This window comes from Lissotriton helveticus, chromosome 6, assembly GCF_964261635.1.
Source record: "Lissotriton helveticus chromosome 6, aLisHel1.1, whole genome shotgun sequence".
Taxonomy (NCBI): domain Eukaryota; kingdom Metazoa; phylum Chordata; class Amphibia; order Caudata; family Salamandridae; genus Lissotriton; species Lissotriton helveticus.
This window is the reverse complement of record NC_136067.1, coordinates 1,890,060,365-1,890,087,647: the sequence shown is the minus strand read 5'-3', so window position 1 is coordinate 1,890,087,647 and position 27,283 is coordinate 1,890,060,365. Positions and strand designations below refer to the sequence as shown.

Genomic DNA, 27,283 nt, shown 5'->3' with positions numbered 1-27,283 from the left:
CCCAAGTTCCTTCAATTGTTATATGTCATAGGGTTGTTCTTGTCACCTTCCTTGGATGGCGTTTGGATCCACAAGGAGCCCAGAAGAATAGGCCTTTTTGCATTCATATTACTGGGTATCAAGGATGATAAGCGCATAAGATGTCTCCTGCTGCACTGGTGCAGGCCACAACACACAATCTGTAAAACTGTTGCAGGAACCAGTGAACTGCCGGATAACCTTGTCATGGCACGTGCAATGAACTCAGCGGATATTCCAGCAAAAATCGTGAGACTTTGCAAGCACTATGAATGGGGCGCATCTCAAAATAGGTAGCATGAAGGGAGCACACTGTTTGTCTCAAGGGATCAGAGGGGAATGAGTGCAACCACCGTGGAGTCTGCCTCTTGCTTGGTGAGGACTGTCCTTAACGCACAAGTGACTGCAATGCACACAAAGGATAATTTCAGAAAAGTTGCAAACTCAGAACTACACTAAACACCCATTCTTCTCATGTAACCTTCTGAGGAGGTGCCTGCATGCCACAGCATATGACCCTAGAGAAGGCCAACAAAGAAAATCTGAGTGTGATTCTTCAGTGTCGATCGCTGGCACAACCCTCAAAGGAGGTTCATGACGTTACAGAACTACATAATTTTAACTTCAATGGCACTAGGATCCCATTCACAGTGCAATTAATGTCATAACAGATGCTGATTTTGATCTACAAAGCGATCCGTGACAACCTGCTGCGGAAACCACTACCACTTCAGGCGAGATGGGAAGAAACGATAGGTGAACCCGTGTCAGAAAAGGACAGGTGTAAGATCCATAAAGGGGTAAAACGAGGTAGTTCCAATGCCCGCTTTAAATTAATACAATAAAAGCGCTCCAATGCATGTCCCAGATGCCAAGCACCGGGGGCTGACTTCGTACATGTGGTATGGACATGCCCGTCGGTGGAGGCGTTTTGGGTGGACGTTCTGCAAAGAATAAGAATTGTCACAGGTTGGGAGGTTCCCAAAGAAGTAATATTGGGTCTTCTACCAACACCGAAAAATAGAAAATTGAGTAGGACATTTGTGAATTTAGGCCTAATACTTGCAAAGAGACGCATTGCCATCGCATGGCAAAATCTGTCGCCCCCAATGCTAGGCCGATGGCTGAAAGACATGACAGAATGGGCAATAGCTGAGAGGGTCCGCATGGCACACAATCCTCACAAAGCCGAGCCCTTCTGTTCTAAGGCCAAGGGTATAGAACAAAAAAAGTTAATCACTGAGAAGCAACAGCATAATACTGCAGTAAAGGCGAAACTAGCTTCGAAGTCATTTCTTGGGTTCTGGCCACAGGCACCTAAGAATCAGAGCAACGAGACTACCAAAATATGTACTGGCACATGAGGTATCATAGCCCCCTCTGTCGTCTCGTCTCACTCTTAATATAAGGCTTTAGTGGCAGTCCATTCAACTGGTTTGGCTCTTAATATACTTTTGTTTGCTTTCCAAAACAACTTTGCTTAGCTGTGGATCATTTTTAGATCCTTCATTGATTGATACTTTGAACCAATGACATTTATATTTTGCTGTGACTACTCTTACCAGCAGGAATTTCCTGTGGATTTAACTACACTTTAACAGAATTGAAGGACCATGTCGACAATGAATACTGGATTTTCGTGCAAATACTTGCCCACTGCGCCTGAAGATGGGCATACTATCAAGCAACTACACACAGCTCCTGTCAACTAGCCTAGCCTATCCTTAACTTATGGACAGAGAAATAAAGGACTCCAATGTGATTAAGTTACATCTTGTTTGATTACTTCCATGCGGCAAACACAATACCGGAACAAAGAAAAAGTTAATGTGGGTTAAACGTCATATTTGTAGATCATAAGAAATATCATAACTATTTCTGGATGTAAATACAACACAATGCATACTCACCACACAAAATATCACTCAGTACATTGAGATGCTTCACCACATGTTCCTCATAACTTATTTGAGCTTTATCAGATACACAACCACCGCAAACTATTATTCAAATCTTACCTAAAAATGGGCAGAACTCAGACAGAACATCTTAGCTCTATGCCTAAATACAGCAAAATGAATAGTACTGTAAAGCAAATACCAGCATGTTCTCTAGAAACGTGAAGTTAAAAGTAGCATCCTATCGTCATATCAACAACATTGACTCAGGAGACGTGGATTGACGTGCATATATAGAAAACACCAGGCTCAGGCCTAAAATTGGCCAATCAATGCAAAAACCAAGAGAAAAACCCTACAAACGTCCTTCAGCACACCCCACCAATGCTCATAAAACACCACAAGGATCTTTACTTTCCCACTTGCTCACACAAACCATTTCAGAACTTAAAAGAAAAAACTCTTGGCTCAATACACTAAACCGCAAAACATACGCCATCAAACGATGGTTCCTCGACATCAATGGATGGCCTCTCAAAAACTGCATGAAAGGGCACCCAGGCAGAGAATGTGTTACTATGCTATAACAATGGTAGGAGAGGCTCTACAAATGCAAAATAACAAAATCAGCCATACAGCACCAACTTCCGGCTGTCTTATATGTTCTTCTCAATTTGATGTTTACTGTGTTTGTTACTTCACGGGACGTCACTGATGCCATTTTTCATACCACAGAATCAATACAGACTATGTGGCAGCAGCATGCAATATGGAGAATATATTTGCATCATTCAGATATCGATGTAAAAATAAATATTCAAAAGAGGACACATTGAGTAAGTAAGGTCATGTAGTTTCAGATTTCAATCGGATTATGTACATTTTTGGAGAAAAAAAGACAGACCACTTACCTCCAAATTATTTTCTTTCAATACAAAATTAGAGCTCCGTTTGCCACATGAACACTGTGAGGGCATTCCACTTTATTCGGGGAATGGAAATCTGTTGGAGTAAGAAACAAACAAGAATAAAAATGTAACATCTCTTAACCCTCTTCACGTTACTTCAGCAAAGCATAAACATTGTAATGTTTTGGATTGTGTAGGAAATGTAAGTACTTTTCCGTGCTCTGACATGAAATGGTATATTTATGAGTTTTATAAAGCGCGTGCATGCCACCTAATGGCCACTTCACAACCCTATGAAAGGAGGCGAGGTAGCAGAAGGAGGTTCTCTGGGGACAGAAAAAAACACAATAGAAATACGTGATCATTAAAGATGATGACGTGAATGGCAGAAGTAAAGAACTAGGAGGATCTCAGTTCAGTCTTTAACTAGGCTATGCCTGGGAGCCAAGAGGCAAGTTTAAGGCATCTCTGTAAATTAGAGTTTTGAGAACTGTATTTATTGCTTGACCAAAAGACATTTCATTTGTCAAGGTCATTCCAAAATATTTTCATTTTGTTATTAGGGACAGAGATTGCCCAAATACCACAGGTTAGCAGAAAGGCAGATTTAGATTTTCGATGGGCCCAATGTTGAATTGGACGATTGTTTTCAGAATGGGGCGGATGGAATGTTTCCAAGATCATGTTTGAAAACTATCACTGCTAATAAATGCCTATCAATGCATTGATATAAACTGATCTACTAGGGTAAAACCGCATGCAAGTTAATAAAATAAACTCTTTGCAAACTTCAAAAAAGTGTATCATGTTTTTGCATGTTTAGGTGTTCCTAAAGATAAGTGGTCTAGGACACCTTATCTTCTCTACCATTACTTTGGTTAACGTGTAAATAAAGTATGCCTGTTTGTTTCACAGCTTTTTGAATCCTCCTGCTCTGTCAAGTATACAGCAGCCCAGTGCTGCTGTTCACCAGGGGGCCGCAGTTCAAGGTCAGGAGGGCCGTACTTTGAGTATCCCTGATCTAAGGTAAGATTGGCTTGCAATACCAAAGCGAAGTCTAACTTTGTAAAGGATTCCTTAGAGGAAATGCCTAGTACAGCTCTTAAATAAAAACATACGTCCTAACTCAGTTTTTAGGGGTCTGTTGGACTCCTTGGTCTTGTGTGTCAAACGATGGGCAGGAGCACCTTTTGAGGCCAGCATTCCAGATCTACTAAGAAATCCTGGATTATGCCATTGCTCAAAGAATGTTCTTGCCTTCTTACCCAGCTTGTTAACTATGAATCAATAAGCAACATTCATTTCAAGCTTACAAGTATTGAAAGAGATGCTACCGAGCAATTCCAAGTCTACTTCGAACAAAGTGGATTTTTTGGGGACTATCAGTGTATCTTTCAGCTACAGAGGCAGAGACACAGCATTACTGGCTGTGCAAGACGGGCTGCTATGGGCACTGACTAGCAAGAGATATGCGGTCTCAGCTGGATCTTTGTCGCCTCCCAAACCTTCCGCCAGAAGAGTCTCTTGGATCGGCTGTTTGAGATGTGAGAGCTGCGAAGGATGGTTTGAGGTTAGTGTCTACTCACATGCTGCGTAAACCAGAAGGTATAGTCTCTGTCAATCATGGTTTAATATCTACTTTAGCTCTTAATAGGATTTAAATTTGTATGGCTAGGTTTCACGCTTATTCTAATGAGCCTATTCATAAACTGGCACATATCCTTGCTTCTGAATTTTCCCATTTTCATGAAAACCAGTCGTTGCTTGACTGACTAAGAATTAGTTATTGCTATTGTCACCCTTCTGATACGGTCTACCCATTAGAACTGCAATCTATCCATGCATATTCACAATAATGTAATCTTAGAGTTTCAAAAGTAAAAATAAAATGGCTTCATGGACTCCAGTAGATCTCTGCTAGCTTTAGTTAACTTGGTGGTTAGTTCTACCACCTCCATCTTAGGCCTTTAAGGCAGAAAAAGCCTTTTCTGGCAGAAACAAATCAGTAATAGTAGTGTGGTCATTGTAGTGGTTAAGCTTGACTATTGTAACTCCTTTGTTGGATTGTTAAAAGTGCTGTTACACTGAATTCAGTTTATTAAAAAGCAAGTGTTAATATGGAAAAAAATCGATGTAAATATGAAAAACAATACATTCATTTATGAGAACGGAATCGCGTCTTTATTCACGAATTTGCCCGTTGTGAACTCCCAATCAAGCCCGACCTGCAAATACGTAGTCAGGCAAGCTCTCAGACCTATGCAATAGGTCACTGATTGATAGGTCACAGGTGGGTTGAACGTAGCCGGCAGACAAACGCAAGGACAGGAAACCTTAGATCAATATCACAGATAGGCGCAACAACAGTGAAATGCAAAAACAACAGTTGATAGACAGAATGCAGAACAATGTCATACATTCACCCCAGTACAGAGATCTGGGCTTAAATCCATCGTTTTTTTGCTCACCATGCCATTCCAGTTTCAACCTCGCCATATGCCATATGCCATATGCAAATGAGTCTTGACCCTGTGCCCCATGGGAACAGTCCAGCCCGAACTGCCAAGCCAGGTCCTCCCTGGACTGGAAACAAGCATCCTAGGACCAGTTTCGGGCTTTCAGCCCTCATCAGCCAGGATAGCTTGATTCCAGTGGCATGTAGAGCACGGGACTCACGTCTGAGCTTACCCGTCCCACTCGGGTTTAATTGGGGTGGTGGAGTGAGCTAAAGACTCTTCAAATAAATTAAATAAATAAAGAATGATGATGGATTAAACCCAGATCAGTTGACTGGGGGTAAGTGTTTGATTTGTTAAAACGCTTCGTCCATCATCCCCTTTGCTATCGCTTTGTTCGCCCTAAGTTGGCAGGGTATTCCCAGATGTGGGTCCCTTGCTCACTCTGCCACTGGATTCAAGATAGCCTGGCGGATGAGGGTTATGAACCCGAAACTGGTCCCAGGATGCTTGTTTCCGGTCCAGGGAAGACATGGCTTGGCAGTTCGGGCGGGACTGTTCCCATGAGCCACAGGGTCAGACTGATTTGCATATGGCCATGTTTTAACTGGGATGGTGGAGTGAGCTAAAGAATGATGATGGATTAAACCTAGATCAGTTGACTGGGGGTAAGTGTTTGAGTTGTTAAAACGCTTCGTCCATCATCCCCTTTGCTATCGCTTTGTTCGCCCTAAGTTGGCAGGGTATTCCCAGATGTGGGTCCCTTGCTCACTCTGCCACTGGATTCAAGATAGCCTGGCGGATGAGGGTTATGAACCCGAAACTGGTCCCAGGATGCTTGTTTCCGGTCCAGGGAAGACATGGCTTGGCAGTTCGGGCGGGACTATTCCCATGAGCCACAGGGTCAGACTGATTTGCATATGGCCATGTTTTAACTGGGATGGTGGAGTGAGCTAAAGAATGATGATGGATTAAACCTAGATCAGTTGACTGGGGGTAAGTGTTTGATTTGTTAAAACGCTTCGTCCATCATCCCCTTTGCTATCGCTTTGTTCGCCCTAAGTTGGCAGGGTATTCCCAGATGTGGGTCCCTTGCTCACTCTGCCACTGGATTCAAGATAGCCTGGCGGATGAGGGTTATGAACCCGAAACTGGTCCCAGGATGCTTGTTTCCGGTCCAGGGAAGACATGGCTTGGCAGTTCGGGCGGGACTGTTCCCATGAGCCACAGGGTCAGACTGATTTGCATATGGCCATGTTTTAACTGGGATGGTGGAGTGAGCTAAAGAATGATGATGGATTAAACCTAGATTAGTTGACTGGGGGTGAGTGTTTGATTTGTTCAAACGCTCCGTCCATCATCCCCTTTGGTATCGCTTTGTTGCCCTAAGTTGGCAGGGTATGCCCAGGCGAGGGTCCCTTGCTCACTCTGCCACTGGATACAAGATAGCCTGGCTGATGAGGGTTATGAACCCCGAAACCGGTCCCAGCATGCTTGTTTCCGGTCCAGGGAAGACATGGCTTGGCAGTTCGGGCTGGACTGTTCCCATGAGGCACAGGGTCAGACTGATTTGCATATGGCCATGTTTGAACTGGGGTCGTGGAGTGAGCTAAAGAATGCTGATGGGTTAAACCCTTCCAAATAGTGGCAAAAAGCATACCAGTTCATTAGGAGAACCTAGTCATAAGCTAAGGATAGCAGACCAAAGTGCACTGAGAGGAAGCAAGGTGTGGTCTGAGGGAGAGGGGGTGCCTGGGAACGGGGATCCCCTATGTCCACTGGGGCTCCAGATGAAGGTAGGACACCGGAAGTGCTCACCCATATATCAAGCACAGCAGCTAACAAACGCTCCAAATCTTGAATGCATGACCCAGGGAAAGCAGTCGGCCCGACCTTGGACACCACAGGATGGCATAGGTAGGGGTCATGGGGGCCACTGAGAAATCTCCGACCCCCTCCTCCGAATGTCAAATGAGGCAGTAGATCATGCAAGACTTCGGAAAACCCCCAAAACAAAAGAAAAACAGCCCAAAAAGATGTTTCCAGAGCAAAGACGGGGTTGAGAAACCTGGTACGACAAGAGAGGGTCACGTGACACGCCATATGCCGGGAACACAGGCACATGTGATCTTGGGGCATGTTACAACCACCAACACTCAATAGCGACATCCCCCTCATTACATACTCCCGCGCACATGTAGGCTGAAAGACGCAACTCACACCACCGTCGCCTACATGCTCACACCAGGCGAGACACATTCTTGGAAAGCTAATGACGCCCTGCTAAAATAAGACGATATCCATCCCTATTCACATGGGACCACCCCACGAATATATTTGGCATTAATTTAACCATCCAGTTGTGAATGGAGGGTGGAAGGGTGGGCTCAACGGCTCATAAAAGAGATTAATCTGTCTGCATAAACCAAGAATCCCCCTCTCCCTCCCAAAACTATCTTAAGATACCAGACAGGGGCCACCTTCCAGCGCCTCACTAAAATCAGGACTACTGGAGTGCGGAGGACTCACCCCTAGGGGAAAATACAGGAACTTCTTATTCAAACAGGTCAATCACAGAACCTTTAAGGTCACCACCACCTAGCTGCCATATCAAACTCCCCAGTCCAGACAAGTAGTGTACAGTCGAGACTTTGAACTAACACCGCAAACTTTTTGTTTTAATTCATAAGGGAAATCACAGCCACCGGAAGACCACAGACGCTTCCTTGGAGACCCACACCAAGATCTGCAATGTCAATTGAAAAGTTATGTATTATAGCACTGTTATGTACCCTCTGTGGGTGATACCACAATTCTTCTCTGCCTAGGAACTGCCGAGTAAAATGGAATCTACCCAAAGCTTCGCACAGCGCTTTCTTAGTGATCTCTCCCATGTAACCTACAATTACACTAAGCCGAACGCTAGCATCCCACATGCACCAACAGCGCCCTTGTGCACAACACATGGTGCAAGCACATGACCTCTGTGGGCCTCCAAACATCAGCCAGGTCATGTTACGTTTTCTTTAATTCCGCATGCGGAAGGCGCAGACAGACTGTACTTATCCCAAGAGGTAGCCCCCGAGAAAGCAAAATGCATTTTTCACCTCCATCTGTACAAAGTAAGGGCCAAGATCCAACCCAGCAAGGCAGAACCAAACAGGGTAGTAGTAAATTTGACCCAGTACGAAACTAACATAATTGGGTTATACCTCTTCACTGAACCTGATGATATCCAAACCGAGTTGGACAGCATGCGTAGAAAGGGCATCATAGGGAGGGTATTGTTTGGCCCCAAGACTTCCCAGACATGAGATTTTTGGAGGTAGCAAAACCACCAACTCAGTGCACAAACATGTCCACTCCTACATCTATTTGTGGACTGACGGTGACCCTTAGCGTATCTGGGGAGGTCTTCTTTAACAACAAGTTGTTCCCCAACATGGAGTTCCTGTGTAGGGCCGTCCAGCTCAAGGATAAAAAGTGAAATTAATCATATGGGGGAGATTTCAATGAGAGCATGACTACTTCATGTCAGAAAATCTAAGACACTGAGGTGGGTGAATACACTTGGCTAGAAGGGATGGGGCAACCCTAATTGTACAGAACCTTACACTGTACTCCTTACGTTTCAGAGATAAAGGAACAATTCCAATGGGCATGAAAACTAAATGCGGAGCGATTATGCACGTTCAGGATATGCAATAGGGCCCCCCAGCCCCCCCCCCTCGTCCGTTCTCCTCGGGCAGACTGGAGGGAGAAGATGGCGGCCGGAGAGTCACAGCACCACAGAATAGCATGCCCACATGAAACACGAACTGTAAACTAAAGGAGAAGCGGAGGAAAGGGAGTGAGAGCCATACCGACCCTACCTGGTGGATCGTCGGGCGGTGTCCTGCGGGTCTCGGCGTCCGGACCTCGGAGGCGGGTGCATCAGCAGTTTTCCCCCGCTCCGTGGTGTTTTTTCTTTTCAATCATTTCCACTTCCCGGCTTCTTTTTAGCCGCTGGTGGAGCAGGGAGGAGAGAGCACCGGGAGAAAGTGCGTCGGGGGACGAATGGGTCCCTGGGTTTCCGAGCCTGCTGAGTGCTCGAGCATTTGGGCTGAGGAGCTGCGAGGGGATCGGAGAGGAGAAGGGGAGCCACGAGAAAGCAGTGCCGGTGCAGTCAAGTGAGGCAAGGCTGATACCCAGTGGAGAAAGGGTGAACTGCACAGCACTGGAGCCACACGAAGATCAAAGCCCTGTGGATCGGGGCTCGCTGGTAGCGTGGGCAGAAGCAGCCCGAGCACACCAGAAAAACACTAATATTGCTCATCGCGTCTCCTTTAGGGGAAGCACTATATCCACATCTGACCATTTCATAAAATCAAACGACTCTCGACTTGATGACTGCACCCTTAAAGGACTGAAAGGAAGATTGAAAGGAAGAGGGACAGCAAGAGACCAACAGCAAGACACAGTACCAGACACCCAAAAGGTTGCGAGACTGGGGACTCTAGGGGGTCGCTGACATTAGTTCAGGAAGTTGCTGCAAAGAGCAGTGAGTGGGAAAGAGTGGAAGGTGGAATATACAAGACAGGAAAACTGGAAAGATCCAAGGCCCCCTTCGCAGGAAGGAAAAGCTTGGCAGAAGAGAGGTATATCGGAGAAGGTTACAGCCTGAGAAGCTTGAAGAATAGACATCTGGATACAAAAACCGTCAAGGAGCTGGAGTATAAAAGTAACTAAAGACCCTAAGGACTCCAAAAACCCTAAAAAATCTAGAGAGCCTAGCCAGGCTAAGGATAGTGACAAAAACAAGTACAAGGAAAGGGATAAATATAGAGGCAAGGTACATCTTACCCCCAAAGAATCCAAAAGAAGAAATAAAAAGTGCACAGCTCCTCTTTCAAGTGCGACCCGGCTCAGTTTAGCAAAGCCTGGGCTGAGTAGTACCCAAAAAATTACACCATCACTCAGATCTTTTTTCAAGGTACAAGAAAAAAGAGGCATGAGTAAAGAGAGGACCAGAGAGCTCCAAACGGAACCAAACACAAGTGAAGGCATAACGATGGCAGAGAAGCCTGAAATAGGGAGGCTTTGGGGTACCAACAAGCAACAAATACCAAGCATTGGTCACTTTAGAAAATCAAGAACTAGAAGGAGGTGGTAAGCCTGTAGAGCAGACGAATGGTACCAGAAACACACAGGACCAAGCATCTCCACCCAGAATAGACCATTGCTCAGAAACAGCCCATACTAAAAATTGTAGCAACAGTAGCAACAACAGTATCCCGGCTAGCACTAGTGCAGATTGCTCTAACGAGCCTCAGGTGGAAAAGATCCTAGGAGAGATGGGGGCAATGATGAGAGAGCTAAGAGACAAATTCGCAATCTCTGAAAAAAACCAGACAAAGATTCAAGTGACATGTGAAACACTCGACCAAAAAATAAATACCCTTATTGATAGAGTTACACATGTAGAAGGAGAAATAGAAATCCTGAACAGGAAAACGGAAGTAAATCATAAAGAGATAAGTAAACTTATAACTAGAGAATTGGAGATCAGCGAGAGGCTAGAGGCTATGGAAAACCATGCCAGAAGAAATAACTTAAAAATCCTAAATATTCCTGAAGGCCTAGAAGGGGAAGACATAAAGGGTTTCACAGTCCAGCTTCTAGAAGAACTAATTCCCTGGACTAAATCCACCAATCTTGCCGAAGATATCCAAAGGATACACCGTGATCCTTTTAGAAAATGCAAACAAAGGAAAAATCTCCGGAAAATACTGATTAACTTTATGACCTATTCACTAAAGGAATGGATTCTAAGTGAGGGCCTAAAGGCGGTTTCGTTCTCTAAATATGGGTGGACCTGTAGGATTAGATCGGACATTTCAAAAACCACTCAGGACAGACAGTGGGAACTGGGACAACACATGCCACAACTAAAAACATTAGGTGCAAATGTCCAAATGCGTTTTCCGGCCTCATTGAGGATCATGTGGAACAACAAAATGTTCAATATAAGAGATCCAAAAGAGGTGGAAAACCTCATCGACCAAATCAAGACCCAGCAGGAAGACCACTCTCACTCCTAATCAATAAATAATAATCTACAATTAACATCTAAACAATATTAATATATGTTGACTGGTCTCGGCAAATACTTAAAGGTGGGAAAGGAAAGTGCACAATTTTGTACTCAATGGCAGGGAGCTCAAAAATGAGCAGCGTATGCCCAGAAGAGAAAAGAAGAGGGAGGCTTCGCCAGGGGGGGGGGGGGGGGGGTGACTCAACACAGCTATGCTCACCAAAGAAAAGCAAAAAAAAGAGAAAAAGAAAAAGTATGTCACAAGGTGGGGAGCAAATTGGGGGGGAAAATGAAAAAAATAATAAAGTCCTAAAAACAAGCCATGGGGAGTTGGGAGGTCGCCAAGCTAAAAGTATAAATCGGACCGAGGATGATTAATACGGGTACAGGAGGGAAAGAAAAAACGTTTAACGTCCAAACTTGGAATGTAAATGGGCTGCGAATAAGAAAACGAAGAGCAAAAATTCTGGAATATCTGAAAAATAATGACTGCGAGATAATAATAATTCAAGAATCTCACTTAACCAAGATGGAATGGGAGCCTATATGCAAAAGCCAAAGCTGGATAGCACATTGTATATGCACAAACCAGACTAGCAATGTAAAAGGAGTGGCAGTCATCTTCAAAAATTCTCTTATAGCAGTCATTGAAAATTCAGAAGTAGATAAGAAGGGAAGTTGGGTGAGTCTAAAAGCAAAAATTTATAATAACTTGTATACGGTGGTGGGTTACTACGATCCAAACGTAGACAGCCCTGAACCACTTCAAAATCTGTACTATCACCTACTGACTGTTGACTCACCCATAATATTGGGAGGTGACTAATGTTTTACTAAACCTAAAAGATGACCAATATCCGACAGGAAAATCACTTTCAACACCAAAAATGAGAGAGTGGGTTGGAATCTGTATTAGGGACTTAGGGATAGTTGATATATGGAAAGAACAAGCATTTGCAACGCAATAGGTCTCGCATTAGGAAAGTTTGAGCTATTGGTATTGTAAATGACAAAGTTTTTATTTATGTGTTGGTTTTGAAAATAGCGAAATTAATAGCTTTGTCATTTACAATGCCAATAGTTTTAACTTTCGCAAATGTGACACCTATAGCATTTGTAATGCAATATGTGTTGTATTTACGAGACTTAGATGTATTGATATTACAAATAACAATGGCTTAAACATTTTTTTAATAATTAATACTTAAATAAAAGTTATTGTAATTTATAATGGCTATAGCTTAAACTTTTGTAAATAACTTTTGTGAAGATTATGTTCAGTGTATTTTTTTGTGACGAAAATCCGAGATCAGAAGTGAAATATTAACATCTTTTTGTGACATTTGTAATGAAGCTTCAAACATTGAGAGAACATATTTGAACCAGTTGTTGTTGAATGGGTGCACAGATTAATGCTGTGGTGGCACTGAGTGATGTAATGACATACAAAGGGCTACAGAGGATATGTACAGCGGATTGCCTAAGGGACCCCATATGCGCTTGTCATATACGATTGGATACAGGACTCCGTGGTGCTTCTGAGGCGGAACAGGCATAATGACAGACCACGCATGGCCCTGGTGGGGTAAATAAAACAGAGGGGTACATACCAATGCAGATGTAAGATGGATCGTGCATTGAGGACGTGAGTGCAGTAGGCCCAGCCTGGGCCAAAGGCTGGCAAGGGTGAATAGGCCATCTTGAAAAGTGCTGGTGAAGGGAGACCTGAAGAAAATGAGAGCCCGTAAATACAAGCTTGACGTGAAAGATGGACGCCTAACGTAAGCACCTCTCTGTGATGCGTGCAGTGAGCTAGTGGGCAAACATGGCAGCTAAGGCGGTAAACCTGGATTGACATTGGCACCATGTCGTCAGATATTGAAAAGTGAAACAATGGCGCAGGGGAGAAAGGAGCCTAGTCACCCATAAGCGGTGACGTGCACCTGCACTAGTGGCGTGTGGCAACCTTACATGGTAATAATGCAAAGAAAGGGTGGTGGCCTGCGGGTGCCGTGTGCTGGCGACCTGTGTGGGGCGTACTTCACAGGCAGTCCTAGACAAATTGAGCATTTCAAAGCGGCCCGCCAGATACTTGTCTGGATTAACATGTAAATGCGGACAGCCCATCGGCCATTGTCAAACCAGGCGACTGGCGGCATTGTCCGGCCCTCCCCGTGTCACTCCCCGAGGGGGCGAGGGTTGGCGGGGAGTGGCGAGGGTTGGCGTCACTCCTGGAACTTGCCACTCGGATGTGAGCTCACAATCCCCGAAACCAACACCTCAGCAGACCAAACGAACACATTAGCTGCCCAAACTCTGCAACTGCGACTCTCTGCTAATGAGCCCGGGGGTGTCGGAAGTAGCTCAGGGAAGATTATTAACCCAAGAAACCTATCAAGAGCTCCTTCTTCCTTGAGAATTAGCTATAGCTTTTTCCTCCCGCAGATTTTTTTAAATTTAATAATATTAAGAAGAATTTGTTAAGGCTATGTATGGATGCTTATATGTGTGAGTTGCAGGGTGAAGGGGAAAATAAAACGTTTATTTGCATAAAACGAGGTCTTCTGAAAGTCCTTCGAGGTAAACAAGGTTATGTCTGTCTGAAGGGTTTAGCAGCATGCTGTTGCTGGTGGCTGTCCTCTGTGTACTCGAGATGAAGCAAAAATAAACCCGTGAATAAAATCACTCTAAACCCGTTTTGCAGAGTGGCCAAGTGGTGATCTTTAATCGTGTTTGACTCAGACCAATTAAACCAGTGAAACTGCAATGTAAACTACCTCTTGCCATGTCTATAAAGGGACATAGCCAAGTCAATTTGAGGAAGGTAAAAAAATAGACTAGTGCATGGTGACCTTGGCTTTTTGGTCGCATAGCCTGCATTTTCTTTTACAAATCCCGGACAACAAGTCCTAGAATGCAATGAGGCGGGTTACTTACTCGCATTCGAAACACACAAAACCCGAAATGTGTTCTTTATGGGTTTTTTATGTTGGTCATTTGTTAAGTGCAGATGACCTGGTTCCCGCACGAGTACCTTGGTCACCCAGTCCATATTTTCCGTTACATTCTGGGACTCGTATTCCTGCTTATGCCTCTTTGAACAGAGGCCTGCAAATAACGAATTAAAAGGAAATCCTGAGTGAGCTAGTCACACAAAAACGAGAGCCTTGACTGACTCGGGTTGCACTGTAAGTAACTTACCTCTGGACAGACAGAGGTTTACAATCCTACTCCAAAGTAACACATTTCACCAGGGTGCTCCATGCAAGGGATGCAAAAACCACTGCGCTCAAGGTTATCAGGTCAACACGTGCCTAGTTCATCCTCACCTTAATTTTGCTTTGCATTCTGGGACTTGTAGGCCTGATGTTATAATTGCGTAAACTAGACTACTAGCTCCATAACGCAAAGCAAAACACCAAGAACTATTTACTGCGTGGAACTGGGAACCCTGAGAGCTCCAAATACGCCCAGGGTATTTGGATCGTACAACAGGATACGACCCACAGCTGATATCAGCGAGAAGTATGGTGAAAAAAACAAGCGGTACCTAGCTGTTCTGTGACCCCTTTGGCCTGTGCTGCACATTCACTCAGTCTGACTTTTTAAAACCGTGCATTCTGGGATCTGTAGTTTAGCCGGTTGCTCTGTATCAGATTGCTAGTCACCACGTACCAAGGGATTTTGGCTGAGTGGCCATGCTTTCGGAGCCCAGCGACTTCACTTGGAAACCTTGCTTGTGGCCTCGTGGTCAGAATTTCCAGGTTCGAGTTTCCCCCTAGAGTTACTCTTTCCTCGCGTCCTCCGTGGTCAGCCCTCCCCTTCACGGTCCATTAATCTGCAGGCAGTCTGGTCTGGCCTCTCCAGCTCCATTTACGTCCAGTTTGTTTTGCTTTGGGATTCTCTGGGTGATTACGGGAGCCGCACACAATAGCACCGGAGCGGGAACAAAAGGAGAGTACAAGGTTTATTTATTTTTGGGAGCCCGGGTTCAGATTGCAGGAGACATCACACTCCACCCCCTGAGTAAAGCCTCCTGTCTTTCTCCCCTTTGTTGTCCCATAAACAAAAGGTGAGCCGCTGCCCAGCATCCATGTGAAAGGCTCTGCGGCCGCGCGCCGGTGGTGGGAGAACGGGTCGCGTTACCAGCCCAGCCCAACCCGGCTGTGTAATGCAGATTGCAACAAAAGTGGTTAACTCGAGGGAGATGTAGTATTTACCTAAGTGAGGAGGGTGTGTGTGTGGTACTGTTGTTAATCAGAGCATTCATTCCAGACTAAATCATATTAGCATCTTGCATACATGACTCACTAGCACGTTTTCGTAGTGTTGTTCAATTCAATTAAAAAACCTTATTCGGTAGCATTGTAGCAACCATAAAAGTAAGTAAGTAAAATGCATATAAAAGAACAGGACGGTACCAAATAATAGCAGCAAATTTACGCCTAGCAGCTTTTAAAAATGAACCAATATTAAAAATCACTACCTCGTTATTTAAAAGCAATACACATCTAAAAGCAGGACTGCAGTGGCTGAGGTTGTAACAATACTACTTTAGGATTGGAATTAAGAAGTGTCTAGTATAGCGTATATAACATTTGGATAAAACAGGTTGTGTCCCCAAATAAATTATCACCGCCGACGGGCCCGGGATTCCCGAGGAAACGCTGTGCCCGCCTCCCTGCTCGGGGCCGCGCTGCCATTGGCGGACCCCTGAGGCAGGAAGCCAGGCAACGGGAGAGAAGACGTGGGCCGGGCCAGAAGAAAGAAGGAAGTCCCGCCTGCTGCTGGGCTATGATTGGCTGCCCGCCGGGATGGAGCAAAGAAGCCGAGTCCTCCCGCGGCCCGGCGCTCCCGTAAGCTAGGGAGAGCCCCGGGGCCGCCCCAGAGAAGAGAAATCCTGCGTAGCCGGTGAGTGGGGTCCGGTGCTGGTGTGTGTGTGTGTGTGTGTGTGTGTGTATGTGAGCGATGGCGGCGGCGGGGGGTCTTTGTATGTGTGCGTGCGTGTGTGTGTAGGTGCGCTGGTGTGTGTGTGGGGGGGGTCTCTGTGTGTGCGTGTAGGTGCGCTAGTGTGTGTGTAGGTGCGGCGGCGACGGGGGGGGGGTGTGTGTGCCTATGTATGCGTGTGGCTGTGATGTGCGCATGCGTGAGGTGGGTGCGCGTGCACGCAGTGTAATCCAGCCGAAGAGAAGAGCGTGGCAGTTTCTTGTCCTTCATTCCCCCGAGTCAGCTAGCTATAAGTCTCCACCTGGACGCATCCTTTGGATGCGAATTCCAGGCTCGACCTAAAAAGGGAATAAACAACACAAATTTACCTTTAAAAATAAGAGATTAGGCCACGATTCCAGAATTGACTTCTTCTTAGTCAGCAGTTGTCTAACTGAACATATAAAAAAAGTAGAACATACACCAGAACATCTCTCAGACCATTCCACAGTAAAGCTCAACTTGACGCTAATAAACTCTCCCATCCCCCAAAGATGGACAGTAGATAAGAAGATATTTCTGGACCAAGCCTGCATAGTTAATCTAACAGAAGAAACTCAACAGTTTTTTTAATTAAACAAAGAAGGAACAACAAAGCAGATATCTTTGGATGCTTATCAAACATGTATAAGGGGGAAAATCATGAGCATGATGGCCTACAAAAATAGAGAGAAAAGATCTGTCATAAAAAACATTGAGAAAGATTTAATGGAATTCAATACACAGCTAAATAGGGCCAGGGCCAATAAAGAAAGAGAGGAACTAGAAGTCAAAGTAAAAAGTAAGAAAATGGAAATGAATGACTACTTGGAAACAACAGTCAAAGATGGGAGGCCAGCACACTCTCGCATTATGAGTACGGTGAAGGGTGCGGAAAGATCCTATAGCATGGAAAGCAAGAACTGAGCGAACCAGGAATAGGATTAATAAAATACAAAAAGTGAGCCAGCAGGGTATTCTCTCAGAAAACCATGAAATAATGAAAGAATTTGCAGAATTCTTCACAAATCTATACACGGAAGAATCGACATGCTCCAGTGACGAAATACAGAGCCTACTAGAAGGGATTGAAATTCCAAAGGCATCCCCAGACCACAAGTTAGATCTCAATGAGGAAATTACTGAGAAAAAGGTCTCTGAGGCAATGAAGGCTCTAAAAAGGGGGAAGGCGGCAGGCCCAGACTCTCTACCAAATGAAGTTTTTTTGGCTCTTCAAGCAGCTGTTCTGACCCCTCTAACCGAACTTTTTAATGAAATCTTTCTTAACAATAATAATCTCCCCAGATCCTGGAATGAAGCAATAGTTAGTATCTTGCTGAAGCCAGGAAAGGATCCAACTAAATGCGAGTCCTATAGGCCCATCTTACTCTTAAATTGTGACTATAAGATCTACGCACAAATTTTGGCAAAAAGATTAGGGGCTGTGGCAGGGTCCCTGATCCATCCAAACCAAAAGGGCTTCATCAAGGGCAGGCAAATTACGGAATTATCACATGAATTGATTGCCACTATAGACATCGCGACCCATCATCAAACACCTTTGGCAGTTATAACATTTGATGCTGCCAAAGCCTTCAATAGGGTCAGTTGGCCCTTTCTGAATGCCACTCTGGCTAAGTTTGACCTAGGGGACAAGTTTGAGAACGCGGTAAAAAACATCTATAAAAGACCAACAGCAAGAATTTTGGTAAATGAGGGTCTCACTGACGAGGTTCAGATAGAAAGAGGAACTAGACAGGGATGCCCCCTGTCCCCCTATTGTTTAATTTCTATATAGAGCCTCTTGCATGCCTACTAAGGGGAGAAGAAGGGATAGTACCTTTCATGCATAAAGGATGGGAGAAGGAAGTTGCATTATTTGCAGATGATTTAATGATATTCACGGGCAATTTAACCAGCTCACTGCCAAAAATAGAAAATGTTATAAGAAAGTTTGGGGCAGTCTCAGGATACCAAGTAAATCAAGCAAAATCTGAAATAATGGAATGGAACAACCTGTCGGGGAACCCCCTCGTGAATAACAAAATAAAGTATCTGGGGATAGAATACATCAAAGATATTGAAGGGATAGCCGCCTTAAATTTTAAGAGAATATACAAGGACATAAAAACTCTCCTTAAGGCTTGGGCTGGCCTACACCTTTCCTTCCTAGAGAAGTCAAATTTAATTAAAATGACAATAGTCCCAAAATGCACATACTTTTTCAATTCTCTCCCACTTGATTTTAACAAAATAGAGATAAAAAAACTGCAAGGAGAGATATCCAGCTTTATTTGGGCCTCAAAAGGAATACGGATCGGTTGGAAAAAGCTGGGAAGAAGCAAGATGCAAGGAGGCATTGCCAGTCCAGACGTTTTGGATTATTGTAAAGCTTTCCAGTTCAAAAATGCATCTGCGAAAAATGGCCCATGCACTGGAAAGCCCTAATCGGTCCTGGGGAGGACAACTATTTATATAAATTTGGACACCCAAAATTTTTCAAAAAATTAAACTGAAGATGATAAGATCAGCAGCAAGAACCTGGTACGATGTTAGAACTACCCTGGCAATACCCTACTATAGTAAATTCTCCCCAATCTGGGACTCCCCGGGCACTGCGGATTGCTTAAAAGACACCCTAATAAACCCTTTAAAGGAAGCCAACATAAACTACTGGGGTAACTTGATAAGCGACAGTAAGATCATAGAATGAGAGATACTAGACAGAGAAACTAAGGGAACCCTATCTCGATTTAAGTATTACCAACTAAATAGCTGGATCAAAGGAGTAAAAGAAAATATGCAAGGGGATGAAATCATCGAACAAAAACTTCTGGATGTAAATGTAAATGTGTAAATGTGTTGTATTTGTATAGCGCGAACAGTAACCCGGAGGCATCCCGGCGCTTGTACTCCTACCACAAGGGAACCCCTCCTGGCTTTTCCTTGTGAGGGGTCCACTCCTGGGCATCCCATGGTGAAACCAGGCATCCCTTGTGCATCGGGGGCCGTTGTGGAGACTAAGCAAGCTATTGCCCAGAGTTGCAGCGTGGGGCCCATGCTTAGATTCGGCACTGAGGCGAGAATATCCGGTCAGAGGAATTTAAGCCCGATCCCGCCGAGGCGGGAATCGAACCCTGGTCCCTGGCCAGCGTTCTGCATCAAGGTCTGCCGCTCTAACCATTGAGCCACACTTCTCCACTTTCAAAAAAGAAATAGCTTACTGGTACTGGGCATTGATAAGATCTGGTGAGGAAGAATACAAAGCCCCCCGTGACATCTGGGGCAAATCTATGCCAGAGCTCGACATTACAAAACTCTGGGAATCCTCAAATAACATTGCTGGTCAAGTGGCAAAATCTGATCCTCTGAAAAGAAATCACTTATTCACAATTCGCAGAGCATATTGGACACCAAAAAAACAGTCAAAATTCAAAAATAATTCAGTAAAGAAATGCCCCAAATGCGGAACAGAAAGAGCAGACGACCTCCACATGTTTCAAGATTGTGCGATGCTAGAGGAATACTGGAGCCAGATCGGTAAGACACTCTCAGAAGTATTAAAACAACCAATGGAGGTAAGCATTGATTTAGTTATTTTTGGGGCCAGAAATAACTTGCATGTCACTAACGTGTCGAAGGACAAAGAAAGAATCCTCTTTTTATTGATTCTCTTAGCCAGGAGGGACATTTGCATTAATTGGATAAAACAAACTCCACCAAGATACCCCGATTGGCTTAACTCAGTATTTAGGGTATACAATCTGGATAAAAAGGGAAGGCAAAGTAAGAAAAATAGGTTCTGGAATATTTGGGAAAAATACAATTTGGCAACTTCTAAGGGGTCCAATGATTAAGGCAAAGGTAACAACGATTACAAGCGGAGTCTTGAATAGAGTAGTCATAATGACTAGCTCCCCTCACTTCCGAAAATCGTGTACCTAGATATGGAAAAAAGGGGGCCCCAGAGGACAAGGCAAACCGCTTCCCCAGAGAGAGAGAAGGCGGTCGTTCTGGAACGAATCCAAACGAGATAAAGGGGCCTCTGACTCCTCCATACTCTAAGAAATCTTATTGCTTGATGAGGACTAAAAAAATAAAATGCAATAGGGCCCCTCCACGCTGATGGACTATTGCTGTTAATGCAACAAGCTGCCTATACTCAGCTCGTCCCAGGATGGTGCGGACCCTGTTCCCTGGTAACCATACATACCCGACCCTGGTCATTCCTGGAGAAGAACTGTCAGACTTGTACCAGCACCCGTTAAGAAAGAAGAGAACTTTGCTGTATCAAGCTCGTCAAAAGAGAGTAGTAGAATATTTTGGCTGATCTGAGTACAAAGACATCCCAGAAGAATTCAGAATACTCACAGACACACAAGTATCAGCAGGAGGGTTCATGCCCTTCTTTACCCACAGGCAAAATCTAATGCCCGCTGGCTTCAGATAATCAGGTGGAAGATATATAAAATGACGAACAACATTGGGTTTGGATTTAATTAGATCAAGGAAGAACTGAGAGTGATCCACCTCATGGTGATGCAGCTCCGATATCTACAAAACTTAATGACTGTGATGGAGGGAGGGGTGTGTGCCAAGATCAGTGCGTTCTGCTGCACGTTTATCCCAGGGAACGAAATCGACAATGGAACATTGACTCTTACCATCCAAGCATTGTATGATTTACAAAGAGACATGCGTGAGGAGGGCGGCGCAAATATGTAGTCAGGCAAGCTCAAGGTCACTGATTGATAGGTCACAGGAGGGGTTGCAAGTAGCCAGCAGACAAACAAACACACATTAGATCAATCCCACAGATAGGCGCAGGAACACTACAATGGTCATGGGGCATTGGCCCCAATAAAGCACACATGGTACACAGGGTACGCATGCCCTTAACATACCATAAAGTCAGAGGCCACATGAGTTTGAAACATATAGCCAGTCAATACACAGCACACGCAGTGATCACGCACTCCTCATACCGGATATCTGGACAAGTTACCCACTAGCCACATTGTGTCCACGCAAGGTCACATTACTCACCATACATGGATCACTGGGAAACCTTTTATTACCTTCGATGAAAATATATAAAAAAGAAGACCAAAGACCGATTGTAAATTAAGACAGTCATCAGACCCTGTGCCTATACCTGTTCTCCCAGCTGCTATGTTTAATTAAACAAACTGTATTTGTTTTGCCAAACGCCTCTTGTCTCTTGTTTTTTTCAGGGTACTTCATGTACAAGTAACACAAGTATTGTGTGTAGATGTAATAAAGATAGATGTAAGCCGGCTGCTGTAGCTCCTTCACGGAGTTACATGGCATTCAAAATACTATCAATATTAAGTTGAGTTATTTATCCTCTTCCATGCTCATGACGGCTCCCGGCCGTCATGAGTCACGGTGGGCGTGTGCTGATGACGGCGTGTGGGCGTGTGCTGATGACGGCCGGGAGCCGTCATGATCACACCCGCGATCGGAATGTTCAGCACTGCGGCGGAATTCGCGCCGCAGTGATGAGGTTAATGAGAAGTACTGCCTGACCTAAACAAGCACTGGCAATGTCAATAGGTCTGGCTTTAAAGGAATGCTGTATGGAAATATGAAGCATCACCAGTATATAATGTGGGAACGGATAGGTATTTTGTGGAGGCAAAGAACTGTAGAATAATATTGGTTCGGGTTAAAAGGTCTGGTGACAGTTGAACTGTTAGTTGAGTAAACAAACAAAATGGCCGGACAGCCTATGTGGAAATATCGATACACGACCTGGTACCATGAATTACCAAGGGGAACAGACTTGTGTCTGGAATTACTTTTTTATTTTATAAAAAGGTTTTTGAAAAAAAAAATGTTTAAGCGTCAAAAGACACAGCAAAACATTCAACAAATTACATCAACAATACATTACATGAATACACACAAATAAATGAAATTGTCAATCAATGAGATCCAAAAAACAACATTTCTTGGACGGACAACTGTAATATGCCTACAAGTAAGCAGTCTATGAGGCACCAATCCTAGATATAATACAAACAAGTGGTCTAGCAGTATGGAACACTGGCCTACTTGTTTAGCATCTGCAAGAAAAAACCAAGTGCATTTCTACATCAAGTGCTAGAGCAATAGGAATAACATGGAAGCCAATTCACGATTTAACATGCATAATTTCATTCCTATTGCGCCTTCCGACATTGGTATCTTGCAGGAAAAAACGTCGACGCGTTTCGAACCCGAGTGTGTTTAAAGGGTTCTCATCAGGACATGGATTGGGGGGTCGTTGTCCCTACAAAATAATTCCAAACATTGTATCAGAGAAAGACTGATCCAGAAGTACTTCTCGCAGAGACTCACACATATAAAAAAAATTTGGGGTACCTTAGTGACTGGGCGGTTGGAACAATTCCCTGCAATCAAAATAAGGTATAGATCTGCATTAAAATCATGCCTCAACAGTGTCTCTATATTAAGCGGGTGGACTGCTGCATCCAAAACATACCTTAGTGATGCGCCTAAAGAGGTCACTGGGAAGGGTGCCGGCACACGTGAATTATACACAATTCCGCGGTCAGAAAGAGCTGAAAAAGCGAGGAGTTCCTGTCAGTGAACCGCATCAGTTACGATATAGTGAAGAAGGTTCATATTAAATCAAGCCATACCTTCAAATAACGGGCATGAGTCCCTCCATAAGCGCTCGAAAAAGCGGCGACTGCCGCCTGCACTCGTGCGCTGTTAAGATAAAGAACGAGCGTTTTAGTAAAACGTTCCGATTTCCTTTCTTTCTAGTCTGAGGGAATACGAATAACATTGTGTATGAACTTACTTCTCTCTCGTGGTTCAGGAACATGGAAAATAGGCACCCAACTCCGAATTCACCAACCGTTAGTGGCTGAAGGGGGCGTGACTGATGGTATTTATCCCCGCGCACAGCGCGGTGCATCGTGGGAGATGTAGTTCTCGCAGCATCTCGCATCAATGGCAAGGACGTTTAGAGAGATAGAGGAGGCATGGATGGATCAATTAGCGCGTTGGTCCAGCGGCTTAAGGATCTTTGTTCTGATCCACATAGCGATGTGGTCTTCCATCGCTACACGATCAGTAACGGGTAGCAGCAAAAACGGGTGGCAAACAGAGACATCATTATAGGTTACTAAATTCGTTCAAGTCATTTAATCCCTCCATAGCAGTGTTAAACTTCAGGATAAGGTATGCCTCCTTTTGTGCCAGCCGTACATCAGGGTCGCCACCCGCTCCTGGGATATTTTTTATGCTTGCAAGAATAGTCCATTTCAGGTCATTGACCGAGTGTGCCTTCTTCAGAAAATGGGACACCAGTGGGGCTGTCATTACTTTGTTATTTATTCGCGACCTATGTTGAATTATTCGCTGACGCACTTCCTGGGTAGTTTTGCCAATGTAGACCTTGGCGCAGGGGCATGTGATGGCATAGACTGCATACTTGGTCTTACAATTCGTAAAGTCTTCGTGTCGCCAATGCTTTTTTCCATCCGTGAAGTGGCTGCCTTCAATCGTGAGGCTACATACTGAACATGTACCACACTTATGGTGTCCTTTCACTGGTCCCATGTTGAAGAGTGTGCTCTGTGTTTCCTTTTTCGGAATGCTTCGAGTAGGAGCAATTTGTTGACCAATACTCCTGTTTTTCTTCAACGCAAACAGCGGTTTGCCAATCTCAGGGATGATTTCCTCGACGAGGTGCCAATTGCTCCGTATGATCTTTTCTACAGGATTGGTGTGTGGTCCAAACGTGGAAACACAAACCATCCTGTCCAGGTTTGGTTTGGCCCTCTTCTGCAGCAGCTGTTCTCGAGGAGTCCATCTAGCTCTTTTCATCGAGTGTTTGAGCAATTTGGCTGGGTATCCTCTCTCCTTCAGCTTAGTCGTCAAGGCCTCACCGTGTATCATAAAGTCTTCTGTAGAAGAACAGTTCCTTCTGACCCTTAGGTACTGCCCATAGGGTAAGTTGTTTCGCAGACTTTTTGGATGATAGCTGTTGTAGTGGAGGCAATTGTTCTTGTCCGTTTTTTTCTTGAACAACGTTGACTTGAGACCTTCGGGCGTGGATTTGATCTCGACATCCAAGAATGGCATGGTTTTACAATCATACGACAAGCTGAATTTGATATCTGGACTTCGATCGTTTAGCCAGCCATGGAATTCTTCCAGTGATTGTGGTGTACCATTCCAGATGCACCACACGTCATCTATATACCTCAGCCATTGCCCAATGTGGGCTCTGTACGGATTGTTGTTAAACACGTACTTTTCCTCGTACTGGGCCATAAACAGTATGGCCATTTCTGGTGCAAAGGGACAGCCCATCGCCGATCCCTTGATTTGTAGAAACATCTCATCTTCAAATACGAAAAAGTTCTTTTTTAAAGCCAGAGCTGCCAACTTCACAATCAAATCGGTCGGGACTCTATGTGGACGGGGTCTGGATTCCAGATACATTTCAATCACGTCGACCCCATCTTGCTGTGGAATTTGGGTATAGAGCGACGAGACGTCCATTGTGGCTAACAGTTGTATATTCGGGTCAAATTGCAATCCTTCTGTCTTATTTATGAAGTCCATTGTATCACGTAGATACGATTTCACCTCAGTGACGAATTCTTTCAGAAACACATCTACAAACTTGGAGATAGGCTCCAGCACTGAGTCACACCCAGATACTATAGGTCGTCCTGGGGGTATGTTGGGATCTTTGTGCACTTTTGGAAGGAAGTACAGATGTGGAGTTCGAGGGAATCGTTTGACTAGGTATTCAGCTTCTTTTGGACCTAAAATTCCACTCTCTCTTGCCTCTTTCACCAATCGTGAAATTTCATGAGTGATTTCCGACGTTGGATCCTGTGTGATACGCCGATACCAGTTTGTGTTGTACACATGGCTTCTTCCTTCGGCCCTGTACATATCTTTGGACCATAGGACCACCGCCCCTCCTTTGTCCGCCGGTCGAATCACCGCCTCTGGTTGACTTCTCAGTGCGGCAATGGCTTGTCTTTGGTCATTTGATAAGTTTCTCGGAATGAATTGTCTCTTCTTTTCCAAGACATTCAGAGACGAAAGCACCTTTTGTTCGAAGGTGATGATGTTTTTAGCCATGTTGTTGTTTGGGGGACAAAAGGATGATTTGTTCCGCAGGCCGGAAGCTTCCATCTGTGGTTGGTCGGTAGAGTCTCTAAAGAACCATCTAAGCCGGATCTTTCTAAAGAATTCAATTATTTCCAATTTCACTTTAGTGAAGTCAATCCGTGTGTCTGGCACGAATGAAAGGCCCAATTGAAGCAGTTCTTCCTCCGCTTTGGTCAAAATTTTAGTCGAGATGTTGATAATCGGGGAATCTTTTTTTACGACTTGTAGTTTCGCTTCCGCGTGGACATTTCCCATTCTGGTTGTTTGAATTTTGCCCGCTGTTGTTGTTGACCTTGCCCTAAAAAAGGACGTTTCTGTTGGTTTCTATTTGATGTTCCTTCCCCTGAGTCTGATTCAGTAGATGTCCCTGAAGAAGAGGTTTCAGAAAAAGTAAGAAATCTTTTTTTGGATCTACCTTGGAAGGTATTGAGATACCGAGTGGAGTCGGAGCGGGTATAAAAATCTTCTTTCAGATAAGGATAAACCGTTTCCAAATTGAAGGTTTTTTTGTCCTTTTCAAATTTTGTTGTCTTGAAATTGATAGTGTTGTCCTTGAATGTTGTTATTTCCTTCTCTATTTTTTCTAGGAGAAGTTTCGCTTCCGATTCAGTGTGGTTATCTTTTATATTCTGCAATTGCGCCTCGATTTCTTCTATCTCTTTCTGACAGATTCTATGCGCCGTCTCCACTGTGTGGACCATGAGGTCCCTGCTACATTTGGTGCTGATGCAGCTGAAACCCTTCTTATACACTGGATCGTCAGTGAAAATGACGGGCACGTTTTTTACCTGCAGACCCCATGGGATTGTTCCAGCTCTTAAATTTGCAAGTAGAAATTGACCGTGCAATTCTGTTCTGATGTGCTTTTTTTGTAACCTTAGAAGTTTGTCTGCCACGTTTTGCTGCTTTGCCGTACCGCTCAGTGTGAGCGATGTGAATAAAGTTGAGTCTGCGAGAAGCTTTTCGATATGCTCTTCACTGAATGACAATGTGTCTTTTTCAGCCATATTATTTATCCAGTAAACTGGATCCTACTAGTGTGGGTACTTTCTAACAATGTAGCTTGACTAGAAGCCTTACGGGTAGCGACCCGTTCTTTAGCAAAAGGGACTGAGGAGGCTTGGGTCCTGTCACCATCCGGCCTGGACCGCTCTTAATTGAGTAAACAAACAAAATGGCCGGACAGCCTATGTGGAAATATCGATACACGACCTGGTACCATGAATTACCAAGGGGAACAGACTTGTGTCTGGAATTACTTTTTTATTTTATAAAAAGGTTTTTGAAAAAAAAAAATTTTAAGCGTCAAAACACAGCAAAACATTCAACAAATTACATCAACAATACATTACATGAATACACACAAATAAATGAAATTGTCAATCAATGAGATCCAAAAAACAACATTTCTTGGACGGACAACTGTAATATGCCTACAAGTAAGTAGTCTATGAGGCACCAATCCTAGATATAATACAAACAAGTGGTCTAGCAGTATGGAACACTGGCCTACTTGTTTAGCATCTGCAAGAAAAAACCAAGTGCATTTCTACATCAAGTGCTAGAGCAATAGGAATAACATGGAAGCCAATTCACGATTTAACATGCATAATTTCATTCCTATTGCGCCTTCCGACATTGGTATCTTGCAGGAAAAAACGTCGACGCGTTTCGAACCCGAGTGTGTTTAAAGGGTTCTCATCAGGACATGGATTGGGGGGTCGTTGTCCCTACAAAATAATTCCAAACATTGTATCAGAGAAAGACTGATCCAGAAGTACTTCTCGCAGAGACTCA

At 44.2% G+C, this 27,283-nt stretch overlaps 1 protein-coding gene across 2 annotated transcripts in view; it reads right to left on the bottom strand.

The window, feature by feature from the left end:
- DISP1 (dispatched RND transporter family member 1) overlaps nt 1–27,283 on the bottom strand; it is a 659,288-nt gene that overhangs the window by 464,032 nt on the left and 167,973 nt on the right. For both annotated transcript variants that reach the window (XM_078649828.1, XM_078649829.1), the window contains one exon: nt 2,828–2,918. The gene's annotated coding sequence lies outside the window, so the exon portion shown is untranslated. The remainder of the gene's footprint in view (nt 1–2,827; nt 2,919–27,283) is intronic.